General features: G+C 47.4%; 1 protein-coding gene across 4 annotated transcripts in view; it reads right to left on the bottom strand.

Moving 5' to 3' along the window:
- Positions 1-25495, bottom strand: part of LOC136111374 (opioid-binding protein/cell adhesion molecule homolog) — a 293462-nt gene that overhangs the window by 169003 nt on the left and 98964 nt on the right. The window contains exon 1 of one of the 4 annotated variants that reach the window (XM_071798878.1): positions 20130-20176. The exons of the other annotated variants lie outside the window; for them this stretch is intronic. The gene's annotated coding sequence lies outside the window, so the exon portion shown is untranslated. Of the gene's footprint in view, positions 1-20129; positions 20177-25495 lie in introns of those variants that run through there. 4 annotated transcript variants of the gene reach the window in all.

The raw sequence follows: 25495 nt of genomic DNA, 5'->3' as shown, positions 1-25495 counted from the left end.
AGAAAAACAAGCCCTTTCTGCTCAAAGGAGTGAGTTGGAGAGCAGACTCCTCAAGGGAAGAACGATGCTTCCAAATTCCTGCGTCCACCTCCAAAATAAAGGGGAAAGTAATAAAAATACTGCCATTCCAAGCAGCAGTTTTATCTCCAGTGCTCCAGCAGACTCACCAGCCCCGCTAATCCATGACACCCCCAGCTCCTGCACGCCCAAAAAACCCCTGATTTCAATACCAGTCGTCCCTTGCTGGCCAAGGAGGGAAGGGAGGGGAAGGGAATGGGTATCTGGAAGGAACGACGGACAGTGAGGAGACCTGCGTCTCATCTATAGAGGATGACTCTGCATCTCTAACAGATGGGACCGTCAGCCTACAAGAGAAGACAGGGGTGGAAGCTGGTAAACACACACGTACAGCAAAACCTCGGCTTTTGCTCTTTTTCCCGCTGCAAAAAACTTAGAACAAATACTAGATGCGCTGATTTTCTAAATGCTTTTCCCAGGAGTTAAACGCAGGGGAGGTTGGAGGAATTCAGAGCAATTTTCCGCAGGGAAGCCACTGTCGAGGCGCCAAACATCACGCTTAAAATGGACAACCCTGCTGGAATGTACTGTCTGCAGAGACAGCACAATTACCTGGCTTTGTCTTCCTCCTCCGCTGCAGAGAGGAGGAGGAGGAGGAAGGCGAAGGCACCAGCACCTCGGGATGTCTCCGAGGTGGGATCTCCTCGAGATGCTGAGGTAAAGGCTGCTCTAGCCTGAACACATCGGGATACATGAGCCCGGCAGCACTGGAAGCTTTCCATCAATCCAAACCCCATATATTTTAGGGGCATTATTAAACTAGCAAAAGCCATTGCCTCCCTGCGTGCCTCACGCACACGGAGATGTTCCAGCTTCACCCCAACATCACAATGAAAAGCCCAAGTGCTGTTGGGTAGCTCAAGAGGAGGTTGGCAGAGGGCTCCAAGATGTACAGAGCTACTCGAGTCGCTCCTTCCCTTTCCCATCAGTGCAACCGCACACCAAACTGTACAAGAACCAAGCTGCCTTCATCCAAAATCGGGGCTCAGGGCAGCTCTTGGTACCCACCCCAGCAGGTTTAACCCACCCAAAGGACGCGTTCTGCGCTCCACGGGGGTCTGCTGCTATTAAAAGAGAAGATGCCTTGAACCAGGCGACAGCAATAACTCAGCCGAGGCTTAAAAGCGAGTCTGGTGGCAGAGCCAGGGCTGGCAAGGCAGTTTCTCCTCCCAGCCCACCAAGCCAGCAAAATACAATGCGTACTTTGTACTTTGAAAGGAGGAGGTGATAGCAGAGCCCGGACTTAAGAGGGGAGAGCCCCGCGGTGCAATCCAGCATTTAAAACGCGGTAATTAAGCGAGCATCTTTTGAAGATGCCCGAGAGGGGTGCTGCCCAACACACCGGGGTTAGGGAGCTATTAGAAGTGGTTTTGTTTTCCCTGAGAGATGGGCCTGTTAAGCTGCTGGTGTCTCCTCTATGGAAAAGATAACTGATCTTCTCAGATCACAGTACATTCAAGTTCACAATTAATTTAGATAACTCCAGACAAGATGGGTTATTACGAAAAAAAGAGAATAAATTAAGAGAAATCTGGAGATTAAGACTTATAAATCTGCAGGCATTAGGGAGAATTGAATTCTTTCTTATACGGATGTAAAATCAAGTCTTTTTTATATGATTCAATTACAGATTGATGGGAAGGCTCAGAAACATGGATTAATGATCTTTTCTTAAAGGAAAAATTATATAAGAGAAAATAAAATGAGAGCCATATAACAGAAAGAATTACTACTCCCCAAACCATGATTAAGGTTTAGTAGGTTACGTTCAGAACAGCGTAAAAGGGAATTTGTGGATTCCCAAGCACATTAAGCGAGCATAAACGGAGATAAAGGAAGCAGCACGGTACAGTAAATTATCGGCCCTGCAACGTGGCAAAGGTGGGGGAAGCAAATCTCCAGGTGCACGGGACTGACAGAGAGATGGGTCAGACGAGTTCGGGATTTCACATCAGGAAGGAGAACGTGGTTTAGGAGACCCCAGAGCCTTCTGAAACATCTCGGAGAGTTTCACAGACATGGGGCGGCTGCACTGATGGAAACGGAGCTGGAGTCCATCCGTTTGGGGACATGAGCTTTTCCTAGCGAAGGGAAAATTATTTGGACAGGGTCTAAATGTTAGAGGCACAGCACAAAATAGTCCTGACATTGATACCCCACAGCATCTCGCCTTCATCCTTCACGGCAGCATTACTATCAGAAAATAAATGCAACCCTCCTCTTATCAAAAGCGTCACCCAGCCCTTGTGCCCAGAGCTTTCCTTGCGCTCCTGATACTTCAGCCTTTAAAAAAATTAAATGGTTAACACAAAAATAAGCATCTTCAAAAGCTGCAAGGCGCTCAGATACTACGGTAATAGGGGGCATCCGCGTACCTTAGATAAGCCGGCTCCAAGTGACTATTTCTCTAATGCTAAACCCAAGCCCTACTCAGCATGAATTAGCAGGCAAGCGCATTGTTAGCGAAGCTATTGTTTATTGCTTTGTCCAAAAAGAAAGCGCTATCTAGGTCACTCATTACAGGGGAGAGCTGTGTATGAGAATGCAGCCCGGGTGCCGTTACGTGCCATGGAAATGAAGGCAATAAATGCGAGAAGAATAGCGGCGAAGGAGGTGAGATGCGCTAGCGAGCGGCTCGGGGAAGGATTGCATTGGAGGGGCACGGCGGCGTAGCCGGAGCTCCTGCATCGCAACACCCAAATCTAATTCACACCTCTTTGCTGAACTGCCCTTTCGGTTCGCAAGCGCGGGGGGAGAAAAGCACAGAGGACACCGGGGTTTATTTTTAAAGCTCACCTCTGAGGGTGAAAAAAACACCATCCTCAGGAGGGAAGTGGGATTTTGCAAGAAAATATGTATAGTTCAATAAATAAAAGGCTCGTGGCTGGTCCTCACGTTTGGCGTGGGGCTGCGGCTGGCGCAAAGCAATTAAAAGGCAAATGCAATCCAGCAGGAAAAAGAACAACTTCCCCCTCTTCGGAAAGACGTCTTTCTGATGAGACAAAACCTTTACAGCGCTCAGTACGGAGCAGAGCTAAAGGCCAAGGAAGTATTTAAGCTCGCAATTAACTTCCAGTCATTTCGGAAGCCTGTGATCAGTTCCCATTCTGAAGCCAGCGATTTAACACGACACGCGCCTTGAGGACCAGACGGTGACAGAGGTGGCACCTGGGGACCCAGAGTTCAGGCCAGACTGAAAGAAGAGCCACGAAACCCAGGTCAGCAGGGCTGGGAGGAAATTCAGAAAGGTTTTCTACTTTTCTGGGTTTTTTTTCCCTTTCTATACATTGCTAATGGCAACTCCTTTGTCTTTAATCCCATGGAGTTTGCTCCAGCGCTTTCCCCCGCAAACGCCCATGTGGCCACCTCGACTTCCATTAATTGATTTGTACAGATCCTCCTGTCAAAGGAAATTGCCTGAGAAGCCCAAAGCCTGAAGACAGTTCACAAATATTAGAAGCCAAAGAATCTGTGAAACGGTAACAGCCAGTGGGAGTCAGGAAACATTATTGCTTCGCCTCCTTGTTTGAAAATTAAGGGTCTTGGGTTAAATCAAAGTTTCTCTCTCCCTCTAATAAGATGACAGCCCAGACCATTCGACTGACTGCTGAGACACCGACTCCTCGCTGGCTTCAGATTACTCAAGTGCTCAAAATTTAATCTCCAATGGCTGTTATTGGATTTTTGCTTGGACTATCTGGCCGACGGGCACAGGAAGAGAAGCCAGCCCCTGTCCACCCATGCATCCTCCCAGCTTCGGGAGCTTGAAAACCTGCTGCTACACCATGGTTTTGCAGCAGCTTTTACTCCAGGAAGGAACAAGCATGGCTCAGGAGGAAAGAAAACACCGGTTCTAATTTGTTTAAGATACGGCTGCTTCTCCCACACAAAGGTATTAATTGTAAGCAACAGCAAGGAACTGTGCAAGAAGTGATCCCTCCAGATGTGTTTAAGCTCACGGCAAGGCAAGGCAATTCTCCAATGTACACACGGATCTCGGAAGGGTAAATGTTTCCCAGCTTCTGCTGGCGTCTTCATGTCATTTACACAGCACCGTCAATCACTGCTCTCCCAAGAAGGTGAGCAGTGTAAACTCATGTTTAATGCCAGATTTACACACATTTCTATTCGCCAGTAAATGAGACCGTTACATATGTTGTGTCAATTGATTTTTATAGTCTTCGCCTTGCGCGCGTTTGCACAGGGGAAGTGCAAGGGAATGCAGGCACTTAAAATAGGACCTGGCTTCTGGTCTCTGCTCATCACCCCATCAAGCGGCACATCCTGACCTTTACCTTGTGGCATTACGTTCCTCCTGGCCACGCACCTTCTCAACTTTACCCAGCGATCCCATCTCTGCTGTGCAAACCTGCCTCTGATCTGTTCCCCACCACAGCCAGAGATACATCTGTGCCTGCACTTCACGTACAGAACCTGCCCCAAACTTTTCCTATGTGCACGCTGGGTGTAACCCTCACTCAGGTGCATTTTAGGCCATGTCAGGACAGAACTCAGACCTTCAGCAGCCCTTAGCACAGGGCTGGTGGCACTTTGCCGAGGGTAGATGCACAACCATGCTGCAGGATGCTGCGTCCCCCCGGGCAATGGCACCAATGCCGCTGGCATTCAGTTGACAAGTTGATTCGCCATCCTTTTAAGAAAGTCCTCCTCGCCGCGGCTTGCCAAAATAACCTTCCTCGCTGAAATTATTCCTTTGTAAATACCCCCCGAGGAGTTAGCAATTCCTTTCTCCGAGATGACTCATCCTCCTACACAAGGGACCATGAAAAGAGCAATCACGCTGGCCTGTCAGTCTGCTGCGGAGACGGGAGGTGGTGATGGGCACAGCTCGACCTGCTCCACACAGCATCACCCACCCACCCCCAGTGCCCGTGTCCCCAGTTTGGAGCGAGTCCCCTCCCAAAACTGCATCTTTGTACAGCGTGGGGCTCAAGCACTGCCCTGAGATGCCACCCAGACACAGTAGATCACCCACAAGAAGCGTTTTGCTAATGTTTCCTATGACTTGGGCGCTTCGCCTTCATCAAAATGCGCCTTGCAAGCTGGAGAAAGGGAAGATGAGCCTTTCAGGGGTGGCTTTTCACGCCCATCCCAGCCAAACGGAACCTTCTCTCCGTAATTAAGGTGTTGGTCGAGCTCTGCCAGCAACAAGGGGAAGGCAACAACCTCCAAAAGCAAAACCCTGGATTTGGGCAGCGCCAACGCTCCGCACCACACCATAAAACAGCCAGACCGCAGACACGAGAGCCAGCAGGGCCATTCAAACCCAGTTTAACAGCGCCGGAGCTTCAATTCAACATTAATTTGCAGCATCCCGGGCTGAACGCTTCAGATAAGCGGCGCTGGAGCTGGGGAGATGACAGAGAAAGGCTCGTGGCCATGGCACATTGGGACGTGCTCCCAACACCCTGCCTGCAGACGCGGTATAACGACCTGTACAACATCACAGCAGCACACCGAGGTGTCTTCACAGGCCTCCCCTTCTCCAAATCCCCAGCAAAATACATTATTGTATTTCCCCCCACCTCTCCCTGCAGGGTTTAAAGCCTCATCCTGCTCCAGTTATTCTGAAAGGGAATTTAGTGCCTCGCCATAAATTATACGAGCGCTGGACATCAGCGTCGTTTATGCACGAATCACTGTTCCCTAGAACAAAGCGAGTATCAGCCTCCTGACAAAACACTTTTTAGTAGGATTGGCAAACGAATAAAACCTCCCGATGAATGCCAACGTGCTGATGAAAAAGTCCTACTGTTTTTAATAGAAAATGATCATTTTCCTATAGGATTTTTGGAACCATCTTGTTGAATTTAATGGAGTTTTTCTATTCTGGTCCACAATTACACAAGAGTTAAAATACCTCCAGAGACGAGCAGATTATCTATTGCATTCTATAGGATTGCAGAGTAATTTCCATAGAATCCTGTTAAGTTTCTATAGAGCCTGACAAATTTAATCCCGATTGAACTTTACATGGACTTTTCCATAAGGGACAAATAGACAGTGACATCTGTTAGCTGCAAAATGAGTAATACTCAGAAAATAAGAGGCCTTACACACCACTGCTGTACTCAAAATGGTCGAAAGATGTCTTGAACAAGCAGCTTAATGGGGAAAATGCATTAAATTGGTGTCACATGGCTGCATTAGTACGGCTGTGTTGCAACATTTCTTTTATACACAATGTCATTTATCCAACCAACGCTTTACAAATTGCATTTGCTACCAATGTGCACTTGATCTCATCATCCCATGCTGGGACTTTCCCTGTATCAGCGCAGAAAGAGCGAGAGCAATCTAAATCGAGGGGAAAATAAAGCCAGTTGAAAGGCTGGAGCTGGCGACGTATCTGTGCATATTCCTCTGCCCTCATGCTACTAATAAATGCATCCACTCCAAATCTCGCTCTGATTGAACTCCACTGTGGAGCTGGAAGAAGGGCTGCACTTCGCTTTCATGCACAGCACTAAGGAAAGAAACACATTCAGCTGAGCTATCTGAAGACTCTGAAGTCTTTGAGATTTAAGCACAAGGTAGTTAGAACAAGGAACAAAACAAGCAGGGACAGCCTAAGGTTTCCTACGCCAACACGTCAATTTGTCCTAGACTGGTTCAGGGAACAAATTAAAAGACACAACAGCCCCCATGGGTCTTTTCCCACTTTTCCTTGGTGTCAAACGCGATGTATGCTTGCAATATAGCTGGATCCATATCACTTATTTCTCAAGAGCCCAAGACTTGTTTCAAGAGGTGCATCTCAATTTTGGATGCCTCACCTCTGCAGAGTGGCTCTGATTCCTGCCTAGCCATACCCTGCACACCTCAAATCCTTTTCTGGGGGGTCATGGGTGCTTTGAGCCCACCCTAGATAAAACAGAGCCTGAGTGCACCTAAGCCAGGCTGAAAGTCCCGCTTTGTGGCAAAGACGTACCTAAATTAATATCAATCACTGCAGTGATTGCAATAAGCCCTTATAATAACATTGTGGTGATAGTGGTAGTGCACTAATAGCCAAATTAACCTTCAAATTACACAGCTGACAGGGAAAAATATCCTAAAGCAGTATAAGAGGCCTCTTAGCGAGGGAGGGCACCAGCAATACAGACCTAACAGCCCTGGTGAGCGATGGGACCAAGACAAAATGTCTGAGGACACTGCAGACATACCCATGGCAACAAGAAGAACAAGCACCTCCATCTGTCTCCCCAACCGCATTTCCTTTCCAAAGAAAAGGACAATGTGAGCACAGCAGTAAAAAAATATGGCTTTAATATTTTATCATTTGCCAAATGCTAGCGGGGTGCGGATGGTGGGTGCAGGGAAGGCTGTGGGCTGGTTTTGCTGATTTTCCCTTCCTCCGAGCTAACTGCAGAAGAATTAAGTCCTTACTGATGACAGGACAAGTGTTTTCTTTGCTAGTTAATGCCTGGAGACCCCTCCAAAGCAAGCACAGACCATGAAGGGGATGCACAGCAAAAATCAATATATATGCGTGTCTGGGTACATCTCACACCCACGCCGCTGCCCTTTGCTCTTCGCACATGCACTTTAATCAAGCCCTGTGCTTCTAGAAATCAAACCCAGCTTCAACACACACACACTAATAAAGATGCTCCTTTTAGGATCCCGTTACAGAGTATGTCACCATCCACAGAGAAAAAGCCTCACTGACTCTTCAAATCCTACATGTTACTATATTGAAAAGCGGGAGAAATGAGGGAGGCTCGTATTTCTAATACCCGAAAGGAAGGAACATGATACGGCCTTTGATCCAGGCAGGCAGCTGTGGGTTTTCACACACACACAGCTCATGGGGAGAAGTAACAAGGCAGTTGTGAAGAACCAAGAGAAAGCCAAGCGGGTACCAGAACTTGGCACTTAAAAGGCAACTCTTTAAACAAGCGTTTAGGAGTTAAACAACAGGGTGGGATGGTCAGGAGGGTCTCAGTTTGGGTCTAAGCCATGGGTACAAAAAGCTCATGTCTCAGAAAGGTGGGGAATATCTCCTGGGGCACAAGCCACCCAAGGTTAAGAGCAACAGATGGTTGCACAAAAGGACGTGTTTATTCCCTGCTATCCCTGACAGAAAGCCAGGCGTAGCCCACTGACCTGCTTCAAGCCTCCTGAGCTCCTTCCAGCCATGCATAAACTTAGGCAGCCATGCCTAAAATTTCATGGTATAAAACTCCTTGCAATATTTCATCCAACACAAAATCGAGTGCGGAGACTTTGCAGCAGAGGGCGAGGGACATCTCGCCCTTAGCATCATGCTCCAGGTACCCAGTGCTCAGTGCAACTTCATCCCAAGGGTTGGGAAGGTCCGGGCAAGAGACAAGAAGCTGTCAGCCACAATTTGGCTTTGTTAATAATATTGTGACACTGATGTGATAGCTCTAGGTAGCCTAAAGAAAAGCTTTCCAAACCCAACGCCGAGCTGGCCACCCCACGACCCGCTGCTGGGGCAAAATGTCACCGAAAGTGAAATTTTGAGGCAAGTTTCAGCAAGAAAACGCTTTGCTTGGCTTTAATTCCTCTCTCGTCATGGTGTGCCCCGGGCCGTGCTGGTACGGATGCTCAGCATCACCGGGGCAGCGATTTGCAGTCTGCTCAGCCGCAGCTGTACATCACTGGGGAGAATGAACCTACGGTTTTATAAACTATTTATTAGCCCTGTCCTGTAGCGCTACATCAATATGGCCATCGGTGAAGCAAGGCAGGAGCTATAAAAATACCATCTATCCAAAATAAGCTTCATAAAATCAAACAGAGGCCGGTACAGCCTAGGATGGGATTGTGGCTTGACACATAAAGGGCCTCTCAATCTTTGAGATAGACCATTAAAATCCTCAAGCCCTTTTGGTTCACAGAAGTCTAAAACAAAAGGGGAAAAATAATGACACCTTTTCAGGTGGAGTAGGACAAGGCACCGCGGTAGTCGCGTAGTATCATTTGTTTCCCCAGAAGTTGTATTACTCCCTTTTCCCAGCAAGACAACTACCAGGTCCAGGGGAAAACACAAAAAGTAAATAAAATTAAAAATAAGTTTTTAAAAAAAAGGAGCTTTTCTTCTAGTTTCCCCACCCACAAGCTGAAGTTTCTCCTCCCTCTGCTATGTGATGTATTCTGCTCGGCACACAGAGGTGACGGAGGGGAACGGAGGGGCTGGAACACACCGATATCCCCCGGCTCCCCGAGGCAGCGGGTACGGCAGAAGGCAGGTCAATACATCGTCGGAGAGGATGATTAACATTTCCAGCCAGTGCTCCTTCAAACTGCCTCCAAACCACGTCTTAATAAACCGCATTGCAAATAGCCTTGTCTTTCTCTACCTGGCTGCATCTGCCGGGGCGAGATAATACACCGACCTGAGCAAAAGCGACATGTTGGGAATGAGCCACCTGGAGTTATACGACAAGGAGAAAACCTTGCTCACCATGGCGCTTCCAGGATGCCAGAGTGTTGCCCAGGCTCTGTACGAAACAAGGGGTGTGCTTTGAGCAAAGGAAATATCAGCTCACCTGGGGTTTGGGGCTAAAAGGGCTTGAGGGAGAAAACCATCCTGAATTGCTATTGACTGTGGAAATCAGCGTGCAATGGAAATATTTGAAAGCTACACACATGGTGGTTGTTTTTGCAGGGGCAGGCATGGTGCTTTAAAAGGTCAGAGGGCGGTGAGAGCAAGTTTAAGCATCATTTTCACAGAAACAGAGCTCTGAAGCTTTGCACAACTTCACTGAGCGCCTCCCCTTGGGAAGGTGCCCAGCCCAGCGCAATCGCACCCAGCCCGGCTTTGGTGTGGACAAACCCCTCTGCATTTATACAACAGCAACGGGCTCCAGGGCACTTCGCATTGCTGAAAAACCCAGCTGGATCAAGCACAGCACATCTCAGTGTCACCTTTCCAGGGGACTTTGCACCAAGACTTTCCTGCACCGCGATGCTCAACCCTGCACGGAAGACGGACGGCACTTCCAATCCAAATTCCAACACAACTCCTCAAAGCTGCGAACTGCAAACGAAGCTTGTGCACCTTCACAGCCTTCTCCTGCAGTACCAACCCGCTTCGGTATCACCAGAAGAGAGAGAAAATAGGTTGGGTTGAACACGGAGGGGAAAAAAGAAATAAAAGATTTGGGTTTACCTGCCAAGGAACCTCAACCGGGTAAGGATGTTTCACATCCCCCACTCTGCACCTTCAAGTACGTCAACATTAAGCAAATGCCACTTACCTAGGAGGAAAAAGAAGACATAAAAATAAAGGTTAAAGTTCACCAAGTATTATAACACTACACATTTTAAAAGCAATGGAATTTGTAATTCGCTTGTAGAATAGAGGAAACACAAAGGGAAAAACTTGAGTTTGAAATACACTTTGGTAAAGGTCAGTTTGAATGGCACATGTTACAGAGGGCATCTTGCAGGCTGGTTATTTTCTTATTTATTTCTCATAGACTCATTTAGCTGCTTTTTCCATCCCCTACAGAAGAGGAGGATGAAGATGCAGAGGCATGAGCCACCTCTTCCCAGCGCCAAACTTAAATCCGCACAGGGAGCCGCTTTCTGCAATTTCTTACACTGTTTTTTCTGTAACAGCACTATCACACATCCTAGGCCGAGGTCTAACATGATGCTCCAGCCCATCGGCCAAGACCACAACCATGGGCCAAAAGCAACAACTTTGCTTGCAGAAAGACCAGTTTGACCTTCTCTAGGACAAGGGCACATTCCACCCTTGATAACCCCCATCAAAATATCTGCTCCGTAGATATTAAGATATTCCAAATACTAGAATAGGATATATATATCTAAAAAATATGATATTGTGGATAGTTTGCTCCATTTTTCCCCCAGGCATCTTGGAACATGGAAAACCAAGCAAGACCTGTAATTGGTGTTGAAACAATGGAAGAAGAATAAATGTACCCATCCAGCTGTTGCAGGAATCGAGGATGACGTGACGGGGCACGTCTCGCTAATGCACGGCTGTGTGCACTCCAAATCACTTAAAGGGTGCCTGGGGCTACGGACAGATGCTGCTAAAACATACAATTGAATAAATAAATGGAAGGGAGCAGAAAGGGGAGGGAGGGACGCAGGGGGAGAGCGACTGGCAGAGTTCTGTGCCAAGGTGTTAAAAAAACTCCCACCGAGCTGCCTGAACCTCTTCTGAGACTCCGCCGCCACGTGTTTCAGATGCTGAGAAGATTGAACTAATAAAAAAGAAATGAGAGAACTGTCACTACAGATTACATGGTATTTATTCCAAAATCTGCTCATTATAGAAATTTGCAAGACAAATGGGTTTTTAGCAGGAAATGGCAGCTTTTCCTTAAGTGCATAACAAGGAGCAGAATTGGTCGGGAGCTGAATCTTTCGCCCCATTTTTAGCTCCAAGTCCTCCCAGCCAACCGAGAAATACTCGCGAGGCTGAGAAAAACCAACTTCTTTTTTTTTAACATTCTCCACCAGCCTCTTCATAATCCTATAAGAAACTACGATTAAGAAATATTTGAAGCAAGAAAAGCTCATTTGGCCTAGAGAGTTTCTCAGCGGCGAGAGCTTCTCTTGCTCCTCACCAGCACGCAAGTGTTATTGCTAAATTCTCCGGATCTTTCCTTCCTCGCAGGGAAAACCCTTCACCAAGAAGAGTATTTGTGGTCAGGCTTTAATCCCCCATGCCTTGATAAATATTTAATTCCTGGTCCTGCCTTCGTATCTGAATATAGACTGGAGGTGGTTTGCATTCAGCCGTATCCGAGTGCTTCTAATGACATTTTGGCTTCTTTCCCAGTTAATTCCAAGTGCCTGAAACCCAAGCGTCTTCCCTCCCCACCATGGATGCACATGCGGATATCTGACTGATAATATACAAAGCCATAATACATGGTTTTAAAACAAGTCTCTGCAGTGGAGTCTCAAGAAGGAAGAAGAAGAAGAAGAAGAAGGGGCAAAATACGCCTTGAAATATTACAGAGCAGGAGCTGTCAAGTTGAAAAAGCTCCTACAAGGTTTTCAATGCCGCAACTGTGTTATTTAGCTGGGGATGAGGATTTTCAGACGCACATCAACAGGAAAAAAGGGGTTTCGGGAAGGGAAGGCAAAAAGAAAAAAAAGAGATGGCCTGTCTTATTTGCAGCTCTCCTTTGTTGGAAAGCAATTACAGCCTTACTCAATTTATGACCCAGAATGCACCCTAATCTACTTGTAAATGCGTCTTATTCACCACACAGCACTTTCAGATACAGCCAGGGTAAATAAACGGGAGATTGTTCCTACCTACGTTGCGGCACAACTGTTAATTGTAACGCCCCATGAAACTTAATTATGCAAAGCAGAGTGGCGACACTGCAGCCATTAATGAGATGTTTGATTCAAGAATAATTTGTTGTTTGGAGCCTCGGACTTGTTTTGCCTGTCCCTTCCACTGTGCTGCACTAATTCTCAATTTGTGCTCCTTTAATAGGGTGGCAGCAGGGCACAAAATGGCTCAGCTGGGGTCCCATTCTGCGAGGTCCCACCAGATGGGTTTTTTGCACCGCGACGGTCCCGAGTTCAGCCCGTTTTCCCCAGAAAAACAGGGGAAAGCCAATGATGGGACGCAAAACATCCAGCTGGGGATGCTACTGAGCACTTCTAGACACAGGAGTGTCTAGAATGAGAAGGACTCGTCTCTTTCTAGACCCCAGAAGCTCCTATAGCCACCCTGGGATGCACACAGCCATGGATCCCATTCCTTCACTTCTTTGCAATGGTTGAATCTGAGCAGCGGTTTGGGCTGAGCCATCCGGTTGCCTGCGTGCAAGTGGCATTGTAGAAACTGCAAATTAAAGCACAGAAGAGGATGAAGAGACAAAGAAAAAGATGATGACTCGGTACAAGAACTTGTCGTACGCCCACTGATAAGGTGCGTGATAGATAGAGCCGCAAGCTGTTGTGTGGAGACTTTCCCTGCTGCTCTGAGAGACTTTCTCCCTAAACGGGGAAAGGAGATTGGTAGTCAAACCAAAGTCTATTATTTAAACCTCTGGTTATTGATAGAAACATGCTATCTTTTTAAATTTACAAGGAAGCAAGCAATTCAATTTCACCATTTACAACAGCACAAGATGTTCGCTGCTATCTGCCATGGAGATACCAGAGCCTTTCTCCTCTGCGCTCTGACGGCAGAAATCCCCCCCACCAACATCATCTCGGAGCTTTCCACCCATTTTTCTTTTGGGTGACACTCGCTCCCTGTAACCCCATTTCTGACCCATTTCTCCAGTTGGCTCCGTTAATACCTGTGATCAGTAGGCTTCAGAGACAACGGCCACCCCCAGCCCATGAATCAAGAGGATTTCTTCCCTTGTACACGGAGGGAGAAAAGCTACTTTATCTCTGACGTTGATAGGAAAGACATTGTTGGTCTACTGCGACTGTCTATTATTTTTTCCCCCCCTTATAAATGCGACTCTTAAAATAGCAAGTCACGAAGAGGGTTTTAGACATTCTCAAGGCCCCTGGGAACAAGCGTGTGATATTGATGGCCACCGAGATGAAGAGCAACTCGCCGACGCCTCTAATAAGAGCAGGACAGATGACGAGGCACTCAACTGTGCCCCGGCAAGGTCATTACACAGCGTTAATAAAGGAGCCTGATTATGAACGTATCACTCAGCAATATTCACCTTCGCGGTTAAGAAAGGCCCCTCACAGCCCAGACCTGCGGGGTTTGGGTTTTACCATCCAAGGTGAAGACAACCAGGGGATCGTGCTGCCCCGTGCAAAACCCCAGCGGCAAGCCAGCCTTCCTCAGCAATCCTCATCTTCTTTAAAAGCTGTGACCAGCTCTGCAGCTCATCCAGGTACAGCAACTCAAACAGACTTCTAAAGGTCTCCTTGACCCCCTTATGGCTCTTTTTCTCCCCAGAACACCGCTCCCACCAAAGCCGCGCACAGCCCCGCTCTCCTCGCCACAGCAGCCAGCACCTCTGATCTCTCTCTTTTCATCCTGCACAGAGGAGAAGCTCCTGGTTTGTTTGATCCTCCATCCATCACCCTTTTTCCAAAGTATTTCAGAGTCCATGCCAATAAGAACTGGACCCACCAGACATTTGCGTCTGGCTCAGCTGAAGCTCTGGGCGAATTTATGCCAGTTGCACTGAATGTTTTTTGGCTTCCAGGAAAATCAAAATCACGCCTGAAGAAGGGCATGATATTTTTCAAAAGATTTTGTGGTGGGTTTTTTTTTCTTCCCACTGTCTGATATTTCATTTTGGCTGTTACTTTGATTTTATAGAAAAAATCAAAAACAATCTGACCCCAATTGTTCAGAAGTGCTACGAAAAAAAATCTCTGATATTCACAGAGCTCTGGTTGTGTTGCCCTAATTCTCACCTTCTCTTATTCTGTAATTTCCTTCTTCGTAACACGGTGACTAGAGCTCTGTACAGTGTCTCAGACGTGCACTCAGCAAGGGCTGCGATATTATTGTTGATTTATATGGGCTGGCTCTGCTTAGGGAGCGGTGATTTACTTTGCTGTGTTTTCACAACGCCGCTATCTCTTTGGAGACAGATATCGCCCTCATCTTGCCCGTCTCCAAGCGCCGGGTGCTAAGCACTCGGTCGCAGATTGCTGAGACGCTTCCACATCTTTCCTCTTCTCTCAAGCTTTGTTTCAAGGAAGGTCATTACCACGTTTCTACTCCCAAACGCTTTAACAGCCCAATTAGGAGCCACAGCAGCACTTCAGTAGGTGCTGGCCAGAGCATGCCCTTCTCCCTGGAAAGCAATTCCCCCTCAGACTTAAATACGGACTCAATTTTATACCTCGCTTATCTCCGCAGTGCAACAGGTCAGGAATTTTCCCTCCCAGCCTTATCACGTATTGTGGCTCTGTCTTTTCTTGGTCCCTTTCTCCTGATGCTGCAGACAAGCCCTGGTCTCAGACAAACCCTTAGTGAGAAACCCCATGCCCAAAATCCAGCTGTATGATCAGGCCAAGATGAACCACGCTGCTCCCAGGCTGGTTTTGCAAGGGCAGCTTGCTTGGAAAACCGTGTCTGTAAAACGTTCCTCGGAGCCAGAAAGAACGGGAACAACGATGCAGTAGAACTCAACCATAAATACCTCCTAAAGGGACCCGTTACGGCTTTGCCTTCTGCAGTGGTTTGATATATACATATATCAATAAATACTTTAATAGAGTGAGTTTTCTGCGCGATGCCTTTTCCCCACTATTTCACAAGCACAGATACATCAATCAAGCTTTTAAAATGCTCAGGAAAAGTTGCTTGCTGGTCAAAGGCTGGTTGCCAGCAGCTGGAGAACAACAGAGTGGGTTACGGATGCCACTTTCCCAACTGGGAACAAAGCCATCTCCACCCAGCTCCCACCGCAGCATCCATCCAAGCACTCATCACACTAACATTTTGTAGCAACTCTCCAAAAGAGCGGAATCGGGACGCTTTCCATGCCAGAGCTATGGACCAAGTCTCCTAAGGACCACGTCTCCCAAGGACCACGTCTCCCAAGGACCACGTCTCCCACACCCCGTTTGGATGCAGAAATTGGAGGATATCCACTTCATTTCACATCTCCCTTTGCCCCTTGAACGTCAGCTCCCTAACAGAGATACTGAGAAACTTAACAACCGAGCAGCGTTTGAAGAGCCTTTGAACGCGCCGTGTTGTGTCGGTACAAAGGTTCCCATGGAACAATAACACGCTCCTGCCCGTGGTGCCGGCTCCCGCGATGACTGTCCTCAGCACAACTGTCACCTCGACTCCCGTTTAAGGATCTTTATTATTAGTGAAGAGCTAAGACACAGGGGGAATGCAGCTTCATTTTGCAGCTCCAGCAGTTAGGGAAAAGAATAAATCTCATAAACCCGTAATTGATGTTGAAACCGTGGAGTAAGAATAAATGCGGAATCCCATCGAGTGAAATCTCGCTTTAAAAATCCGTGTTTTCCCTTGCTGCTCCCTACATTTCTCCAGGCTAGACACGAGCTTGTCTCCTCTCCTCTCCCACAGCCTTTACTCTATAATTTGTACCACTTATATCCCCGACCAACTTCCTACACACTTTGTAAACTCTTAAAACGCTCTTAAGGAGCTTTATGCTGTTCCTTCTCTGATGCTCATAAGTATGAAATCTTCCAGGGACGGTCACAAAAGGCGAGATCAAATGACAGGTTGATTTAGTGTAGTTCTTACTAACAGCTTGCAGGAATTAGAAGTAAATAGGAGGTCAAACAGCTCGCGAGCGATTTGACATTGGCAAATACGGCTTAGTTAGGCTCCTCCGGTAATAAAGAACAACTGCGTCTTTCCCTCACCTGAGTGCTCGGCAGAATTAGGAAGGTCATTACCAGCTAAAGATACTCCGAGAATAACACTTTAAGCCTTTATTATTTTTAATGAGACACAGGTATTTTAAATAGTGCCTATGCAATAAACCAGCAGCACGCTACGGTGACTGGAAATGGCTCAAAATAATAAAAACACAAACCCGAAAATGGAAACACAATCTGTAACCATCCACGGTTCTTAAAGCTATGTCAGTCAGTTAAGCAAAAACTACGGTTGGGCATAAGTGAGCATGAAATTCAATATAAACATCCCTGCTCATTCCAGACAGCAGTGGTAGAGAAACAGACAAAATGCATACAAAATGCTCAAGTAAAATATACAATCAGCTTTGTATAAATAAACAATAAAGAAACAAGGAGATTAAAAGAAAAAGCTGTCCCCATGATATAGTATTGCTGGGAATGAACCCATTCCGCAACTGTCTGATTTCAGATACTTTGGGGATGTTGATTACGCCTTAATTCTCTTTCATCAAAAATAGAGGTAATTAGGGACAAAATAATTCCAGTAAATGTCAACTGCCTAAGACTCAAGAGGCAAAGCCAGACATGAATGTTTTGAAGCAAATCATAAATGAATTATGGGCTCCACACAATTACTTTTTAAAGCATCCCTAATGTAAACCAACCAGATGCCCTGGGTGGAGAGGGTGAGAAATTGCCTTGACAGGCCACCAACGCCCCAAGTGCAGATCCCTTCTGCGACACGGGGATTATCAACATAAATAAATAAACAACTGAAAGTAAATGCAAGAGGCACAACAACCAAAAAATCCACAGAAAGCCACTGCTATTATTACAAATGAGTGCAAATATTTCTGAAGCAGTTCCTGTTTGAACGGCAGTATGTATTTGAGATGGGAAAAGCATAGCCCTGGATTTTAAGACCACACTCACAGCTCATTGCAAAGCACCCAGCTCTCCCAAGCTCTTCATTTCAAGCTGTGGTTTCCACTCAGGGTCCACATGCCAAAAACATATATATATATATACATATATATATACACACACATATATATATGTATACACACACACACACACACACACACATATATATATATATACACCCTGTGTAACCTCATCTAGGTGTTCCTGCTCCGTCAGGGGGACTGAACTAGATGATCTCTTGAGGTCCCTTTCAATCTCTAACATTCTGTTACATATATATATATATGTACAGTGACAGTATCGCTAAGCCCAAGCCAGTCACCAAGTTCTCGGCTCCTCAGTTTCCCACCCGTCTAATGGGACTAATAACACCGACCCATTTCGTCACGACACGAGCGTTGCAGAAGCACTTTGATGCCATAGAAACGGGTGACATTACACCCACCCACGCTGGCTCCCTTATTCAGCAGAAATGCAGACAGACCCGCCTGCTGCCCGGGTTTTTCTCCCCAGGAAAACTCCCTGGTCCATGCCATCCCACCAGGACGTGTCACCGAACACCATATGTGGCCTTTCCTCCATGTCCTCCCTTCTGCTGGGACCCAAAAGTCCTGCACGCAGGTGCAAGGGAGCGCATCCCCAAGCTGCAAAGGACTCCCACAGCACCCACATTGCACACAGACACCCCAAATCCAAGCAAGATTACCCAAATGGCTGTGAAATGAAAATGTTCCTCATCTGGAAGCTGAGTTCAAGCCCAACATGGGCTTCTCAATGCACCTTCTGCTCTCTTCTACCTCCACGAGGGGTTGACCTGCAACTCATCACACTTTCACTAAGCTACAAGCAACTCATCATCACGCCAACAAAGCAATCTCCCAAACGCATCCCAACCGGCCATGGTGCAGCTAATTAGAGCCCACAGTCATCAGTGATTCAGAAGGGTGGGTGGCAAAGCCACAGTGTGGGTCCAGACATGTCCTGGGACACGTGGGTCACACCAGCTCATCTCCGGATAAATGGATTTAATCAAAGGTAGGACTGAGAACAGAGCAGAAATTTTCACTAGAGATCAGGCGACGCAGGCCAGCTTGCTAGGAGATCCAGAAACTCAGCAATGTCACTGCAAGGTCTAGACAGTCACAAGCCATCCAGACAATTCTACAGCAGAGTTTTTCCCTGGTGCAGACCCCAAAGCAAGGCTAAACAGAGGTGCTTGAACACTTAAAGACCTTGACAATGCAGAAGAAAAGCAGCGAGGGACATCCCTACACCGACCTCCAGGTAGGATGGAGGAAGACGGTCACCAAAGAGCCAGAGGTGACCACAGACAGGCAGAAATACCTCCCTGGCTAAGCAAAGGACGCAGCTCCACGCCGCTGTTATCCTTCATCATCGGGCACTGTCAGATCAGCTCCTTGGTCACAGCAGAAGACCAGGGCCGTGGAGAGCAATTCTGAGCCATCTCTGCCAGCAACTCGTATTTGTAGCTCCCTCGAGCAGCTGCCGCAGACAGGCTTTGCTGTATTTTACACCTGACATTACGCAGCAGGCAGTGAAAGCTGGATACTCATTAACTTCGCCGAGACGGGAGCAGCTCCTATAAAAGGTACCGAAGCCATTCCAGCGTTCGGCATGTGTCATTTAGCAAGACACAGGGCTGTGCTGTGTCCCTCGCGCTGTTCGGCTTTTCCCTGTCCCTTCGGTTTCATTTTAACACCGTGACGTTTGGGAGAGAAAGCCGTTGAAAGCGGCAACGTTGGGTGCTTGATTCTTTCCTGCTTCCTCGCTGTCACTTAGCAAAAAAACATCCAGAAATTTAATATTTGATCTCACTCCATCCTCCTCCTGCCCCTTGATCACCTCCTTTTTGTGCCTCTATCACTCTTAGGACACAGATGCTTAATAAACGGGAGAGATGGGCTGCGGAGGGAGCTCTGAGCAGGATCCAAGGCAAAGGCATGGATCAGATTTACAAATTACTTGCTACCCAAGATTTTGGCAGAGGTGTCGAGAGATTCGTGTATTTTGTGTTATTTCAGGCCAAACTTCCCGGAGAGAGACTCTTGGCTGGTTAAGAGGGAGTTAAACAAGGTGTAATAGAGGCAAATAGTTAAAAGTTAATGGATTGCTGAATACTCGGCCAATGAGTCAGTGCTCAGCTGATACCCGTGGCGTGTAGCCACCAGTAGCATCATCTACGGATGGATTTATACCAATCTACAACTAATATCTGCAATATGTTTCTAACATCTGCTAGCCACTTATTAACTCTATACAGTCTCCTAAAGAGCTATCAATAAATGTAACTTTAATAAGAAGGGTGACCCCGTTGCTAGCATCGGAACAGAAGCAGAAGTCTCATTCCATCCATTTTTCTAGCTGGGCTGCTTCTTCCTGCCAGAAATCTCATGAGAGCAGCACGTTCAAGGTCAGAGAGCCCCTAACCAGCCTTGATTTTGGGACTGCAAAGCCCCTGCCCCAAACTTCAAGGCAGTAACATGCATTAGGCTGCATATTCCTCTCATCTCCTCTGTGCCCGCTACACAGTTGATATTCCACTTCCAACCATTTAAAAAAATAGGTTCATAACGAGATCAAGCGCAGTGACCTCATTCTGCATGCAGCAGCTTCATGTGCTAGAGCAGATATTTTACCCTTCCTAGATGAGAGGTGAAAAGCGTGTATTTAGGGGAGGCACCACAGCCAGAGCCGTCGGGAAGGACGGCACAGGACTCAGATTGCTTTTCGCAGAAGGCATTCACCCTTCTTCTCCACAGCCTGCTCACCTGCTCGGGGAGGACGAAACGGGGCAGAACCTGCTGCCTTCTCTCCTTGGCCCTGCTGCTGGTCTCACCCTGGATGTCACAGTGCCCTGACACCCTGTGTCACCATATGCCAGCATCACACATCACAATGTGCCGGCATCCCGTGTCACAGAGCGCCGGCATCACTCGTGGCTCCCCTTGCATGCTGCGTAGATGGGGAAACTGAGGCAGACTGGTTCGCAGCAGCTGAGTTTCCCGCACCTTTGGTCGCTGTGCTCTGTTTCCAGCTCAGCTCTCAAGGTCAGACCGTGTGTGTCAGCAGCACCCGCGCACTCTGCAGCGATGGAGCCAAAGCCCCAACTCCTCCACCCTCTGCAGCTCCACCAACTTGAGTCACGCGCAATCTGCCAGGCAACGCATTTGGGTTCAAGCAGAAGTATGAGTCCCAAACTAAGACAGGTCCAGAAGGGACGCTGTGCCAGCCTACCAAGAGCAGACACTCCATTTGCCCATCGCTACTCTTTCCAAAATAAATAGCTTTATCATCACGCGGTTGCTCAATCGGTCCAAGACGCGTCGCTCTTATGGAAAAAAACAACCTGCACTGTGGCCAGTGCCACCGTCCCGCACTCCACAGCAAGGCTGTGGGGCTGCCGCTGTTCCAAGAGTCGCTTCTTTTGCATCCCAGCCATTCAAGGATGACTCTGCCAACCTCCACCACCTGTTCTGCTTTGGCCCCCGCCGCTACGGCCCTCGATAGTCAAAAAACGCCGTGGCGTGGCACGGATCCTTCCAGCGAGCGCTGGGGTTTCCAGGCGCCGCGGCGGCACCATCGGGCACGGCTGGCTGCGGCGCTAATGCCTCGCCATACCGCCGCGTGGAGTAATGGACATTGCGGCACAAAATTGACGGTGCATCTGCTCCTCGCTGCAGACGCCGGAGAGAGAGTGGGCTGTAATTTCGTCTCCGATCCCCCAAATAATGTTTGTTGTCGCGCTGTAATCTTGGCAATCAATGTAACAGCTGAACAGATCGTTTCGGCTGAAATATTTGCTAAACATGCTAAGACCTTGAAACCACACCTCAGCGTGTGCGTATTGTGTATGGAATTACACGCTGAACTAAATAAGGACTGGATGGGGGGAGAAATGCTGAGAGTTGCCAGCCAATTAAAATGCAAAAACAACAAGGAAAGGAAAAAACCTGCCGTGTTTATCTCCAGCACCTTTTACCAGCAACATCTTATTGCCTCCAAACGTGAAAAAACAAAGCTTTGAGCACCGTTTGGAGCGCACCGCCATCCAAGACCTATCAACTAAAATGTGTATGCAAGGCTTTTAGTAGTGGAATTTAATGGTCACAGAAATCAATTGGCCAAAGCAGCTGTACACATATTAACCTCCCCGCATCCCTCTGAGTGAGTGCTGCCTTCACTCATCTGGCTATAAATAGGCTGCATCACAAAATGGTTTTATTTGGGGAATTTAGCGAGAGTTGCTTTTGGATTTCTGTTCTCGACCTGCTTGAAATGCCAGCCTGGGAAATAAAAGCAGCGGATCTAGCGAAGGCAAAGCCATGGGAGACCAGGTTATACTCATGGCCACGCTACGGAGCAGCTGCACAGCCTTCTGCAAGCCATGGCACGCTCGGATCTCCCTTCCTCCTCTCCAGGAGCTGCATTTCTTCTGAAATAAGCTTCCAAGAGTGCCACCGAAATAACACAAGGTCTTTGGGGTTGGGAGAGAAAAGTCGGGCCTTTTTGGTCAAACTCTCGCGCTTCTAAGGTTTTGATTTCTTTGAGCGCTGCAAAGCATTTGTATAAATTAGCGCAGACATCTGATATACATCAAATTTGACAGGCTCGGGCTAAGTTCAAACTTCTGATCACAACATCCATCACAGCACTGAGCTATTCATCAGCAATTGATTGAAACAAAGAGGGAGAACAAAACCTTTCACTTTTGTAATTGATACCTGAGGACTTACAAGATCAGGCCCACCATGATCCATCCCCACCTCCTAAAGACTGTGGATTGCACAGCTCACCCCCACCACGATCCATCCCCACCTCCTAAAGACTGCGGATTGCACAGCTCACCCCCAAGACTTACCCTGTTAAAGCATCTTGCTAAATACACATCTTCAAGAGACCTGACACCGAAGAAAGAGTAAAACCATCTCACGGACCTACTCAAGGAATGACCCTTTTTCTCCCATAACACTCTCACTTTAATAGGGAACCACAGAATCATGTAACAGCCAAATGGGTGGAGGTGGAAGATCAGATGTGGGGATGCAGGGTCTGGGAGACCTTGAGCACATCACACAACCTCCTTGCTCTCAGCTCCCAACAGGGTCAGGATCTCCTTCAGGGGTGCACATTTGCCAGTCTGGGGTGCCAAGATATGACAGCAAAAGGGGCAAAATCCTTTCAGTGTGACCCAAGCAGCCTTTTAATCCTCCCAGCCCTGCCAGATCACAGCTGCCGAATCACAGCACTCTTGACCTGGACTCAAAAGAGAGAGAGTTTGGGGTCACTGGCCACCTCCGCAGCGACCTGCCAGGCTTGATTCCTTGGCTCTAACATCCCTTCCACTTCTAAACATCTCATTCAACGGGGTTTCAACCATCTGCACTGCGCAGGGACTCGTTTCTCGCCCAGGCTGCAAATTTGGCTTGGATAAAACCAGCAGTAGCCAAGGAGAGAAGCCAAGGGGGCACGGCTTGAAGCCAGAGAGCCACGGCAGCACAACCGCCACCTCCACCACGTTATCGCAGCACGCACGAGAACGCGCGATCCCCCCCGAAGGGAGACGAGGGAACCGCTCCGCAGTCTTCATCGCGCCGCAGGCTCTGATCTGGCAGCGGGAGCCAACATGGCTTGCCCAGATCCATCCCTGCCAGCCTTGGCAGCTCTCCCAAGGTGGAGAAGCTATGGGCTTTCCCTGGAGACACGGGGCAGACAAAGGAAGCACCGCGATTCCTACCAGACATACATGGGTGTCCCCAACAAGTCCCCATGTCCGCGCACGACTCCAAGGGAGCTGGTAAATGACCTCGTAGCTGAAACAGAAGCCACATGTGTCAAACGTGGGAAGAAAAAAATGATTGTTTTCCTCACTTTTTTTTTTTAAAAAAAAAGTCATTTTCCGCACATTTGCTAATTAGTCAACAGCTTTTCTAATGAAGGTGCCGTGCTGGGCACGGGGAGACCAAGGGAGTTTCTGCTACAATCAAACACTGAGTAAGTGCTGTGTTTACCAAGGGATAGGCAGCTTCAAAGCTTTCCCTTCCACTTAGATTTTAAGCACTTCTACAAAAGAGCATTGATTTGGGGTTAAATTGACTGATTTTATTCGTAGCTGGTTCATATAGTGTATTCAAAAGACAAATTGTACAAGACTGCAAGCTATGGATCAGCTCTGATAATTCAGAGTCCTCTTTCCTCTCTTTTTTTTTTTTCCTTTTTTTTTTTGTTCTAAATATTTTCCATGCTTATAATTTGCTATTATTTGGCCCCCGCCTGGACAGAAAAGGCATTTTCACAGTATGGGAGCCTCTCTTTGAAGGAAGAGTATTATATTTTAATGCCAATTACAACAAAAGTAAGAATCACACAACCCTGCAACTCTGTAGAGCTCCTGCATAGGAAATAGCCTATTTGGGGAGGGGATGTGTGTTTTGTTCGTATACATTATATTTATGTAGATAGTATATTGACTCCAATTTAGTTGAAATATATAATAAACACGTATCAAGCACTAAACACTTGTGACAAGGATCAGCTCCGTTCCCTCAGGTGCACCGCAGTAGCTGTTAAGAGAAGGGCTATATGAATGCTCTTTAAATATATATAATAATATGTCAGGAATGTTTGATGCTATCGCACATCAGGCACAAGGCAGAGAGTCCTGGTGATGCTGCTACCCCAGCGCAGGTCACCAGAAAGGTCCCAAAACGTGCTCCTGGGGTGACTTCGGCACATGCCCTCCCCTGCCACAGCTGACCAGCTGCAAACAGCTGGATGTGAACCAAAGCACAGACACGACGCCTGAAAAAGGGGGATGTTACAAGCCACCGGGCAGAGGAATTAAAGGGGGAATTGTTCGCAAAATGCATCCAAGGTGTTAAGGCACCAGCTGCGAAATCAACATCTGCATCACTGCTCATAACCCCATCAACTCTGCTTACATCAGACATTTCCTTGCAGCAACAGTGGAGACCTAAAATGGCAGCATCCTCAATGCCACATCACAAAAGGCTGCAAGACCCAGGTTCTTCTTAACAAAGTGGAAAAGAAACCTAAACTATCAAACTTCTTTCTTAAAAAACCCAGAGGTTTGGTGACCCCAAAACATTTCCCGCGTTGAACCCACTGGATGGTTTCAAGGAAGAGGAAGAAATGAACGACTTCAAAAGATGCTGAAGCACGAAAACATGCAGAGCATTCGGTTCAAAGGCCCATCACAGAGTTTCCTTCTGTTTTATTTAAACCCTTTGGGAATATATTTAAATAAATGAAATCAAAACAAAACAGTAGGGTTTGCAGGGGGAGGGGATGGGCTTTCTCCATCCCCCCTTTTATTTTAAAGGAATTTTGCTATCCAGCAAATGAGCAGAAAAATACATTATTCACCCAGCTCTGCCCAACGTGCAGAATAATAATAATAACAAGTAAGTAAATAAAAGGAGAAACAGTGCATGGATCTGAACAGATAATGAGAGCGATGGGCTGAGGGGGATGCAGGACAAACCACCACTAAGAACTGGTGTGGGGAACAGGACCCACAGGCACCGAGGAGCTGGGAAAAGCTCGATCCCGATGAGCATTTCCAATTAACGCATTCAAGTCACACCCCAAACACAGAGGCTCGAAAAGACATGGAGAAGGGTACAGATTGCAGAGCGCCAGGTCAGGAATGATGCTCCTTTAGCTCAATCTTGTACTGATTCGATATTACAGTAGTAGACACGTTAAAAAAGAATTAAAAGCATGCCAAGCCTCTCAGCACCCCAAGTATAATTAAATTCTCAGCAGCCAACCACTATAACTAGCCACCTCGCTCAAGACCTAAGATACTTGAACAGGAGATGGGATTTGGACCAATCCAGCAGCATCTATGTTTTCTTTTCCCCACAAAGCCAAACTCTCAAGCGTCTCCTCGTCCCCGCCAGCCCAAATCCCACAGCCGCTCCGACACATCCCGGCGCCTGCTGCCGCGGTTTGCAGACAGATGCCAGGCACGTCTCGAAAGCAGGCTCTTCTGTTATCATCTCGGGGCATCCGATGCTACTAATTGATACACGCTAATACTCTCATTTACTCAGGCGCAAGCTGAAGCGTTGATAATTGATGGATTGGTTTGCCTTTGATGATCTGCAAAATT

The sequence above is a fragment of the Patagioenas fasciata genome, chromosome 24 (assembly GCF_037038585.1).
Source record: "Patagioenas fasciata isolate bPatFas1 chromosome 24, bPatFas1.hap1, whole genome shotgun sequence".
NCBI lineage: Eukaryota > Metazoa > Chordata > Aves > Columbiformes > Columbidae > Patagioenas > Patagioenas fasciata.
Note: the sequence above shows the minus strand (reverse complement) of the source record. Positions and strands in the feature narration are given on the sequence as shown.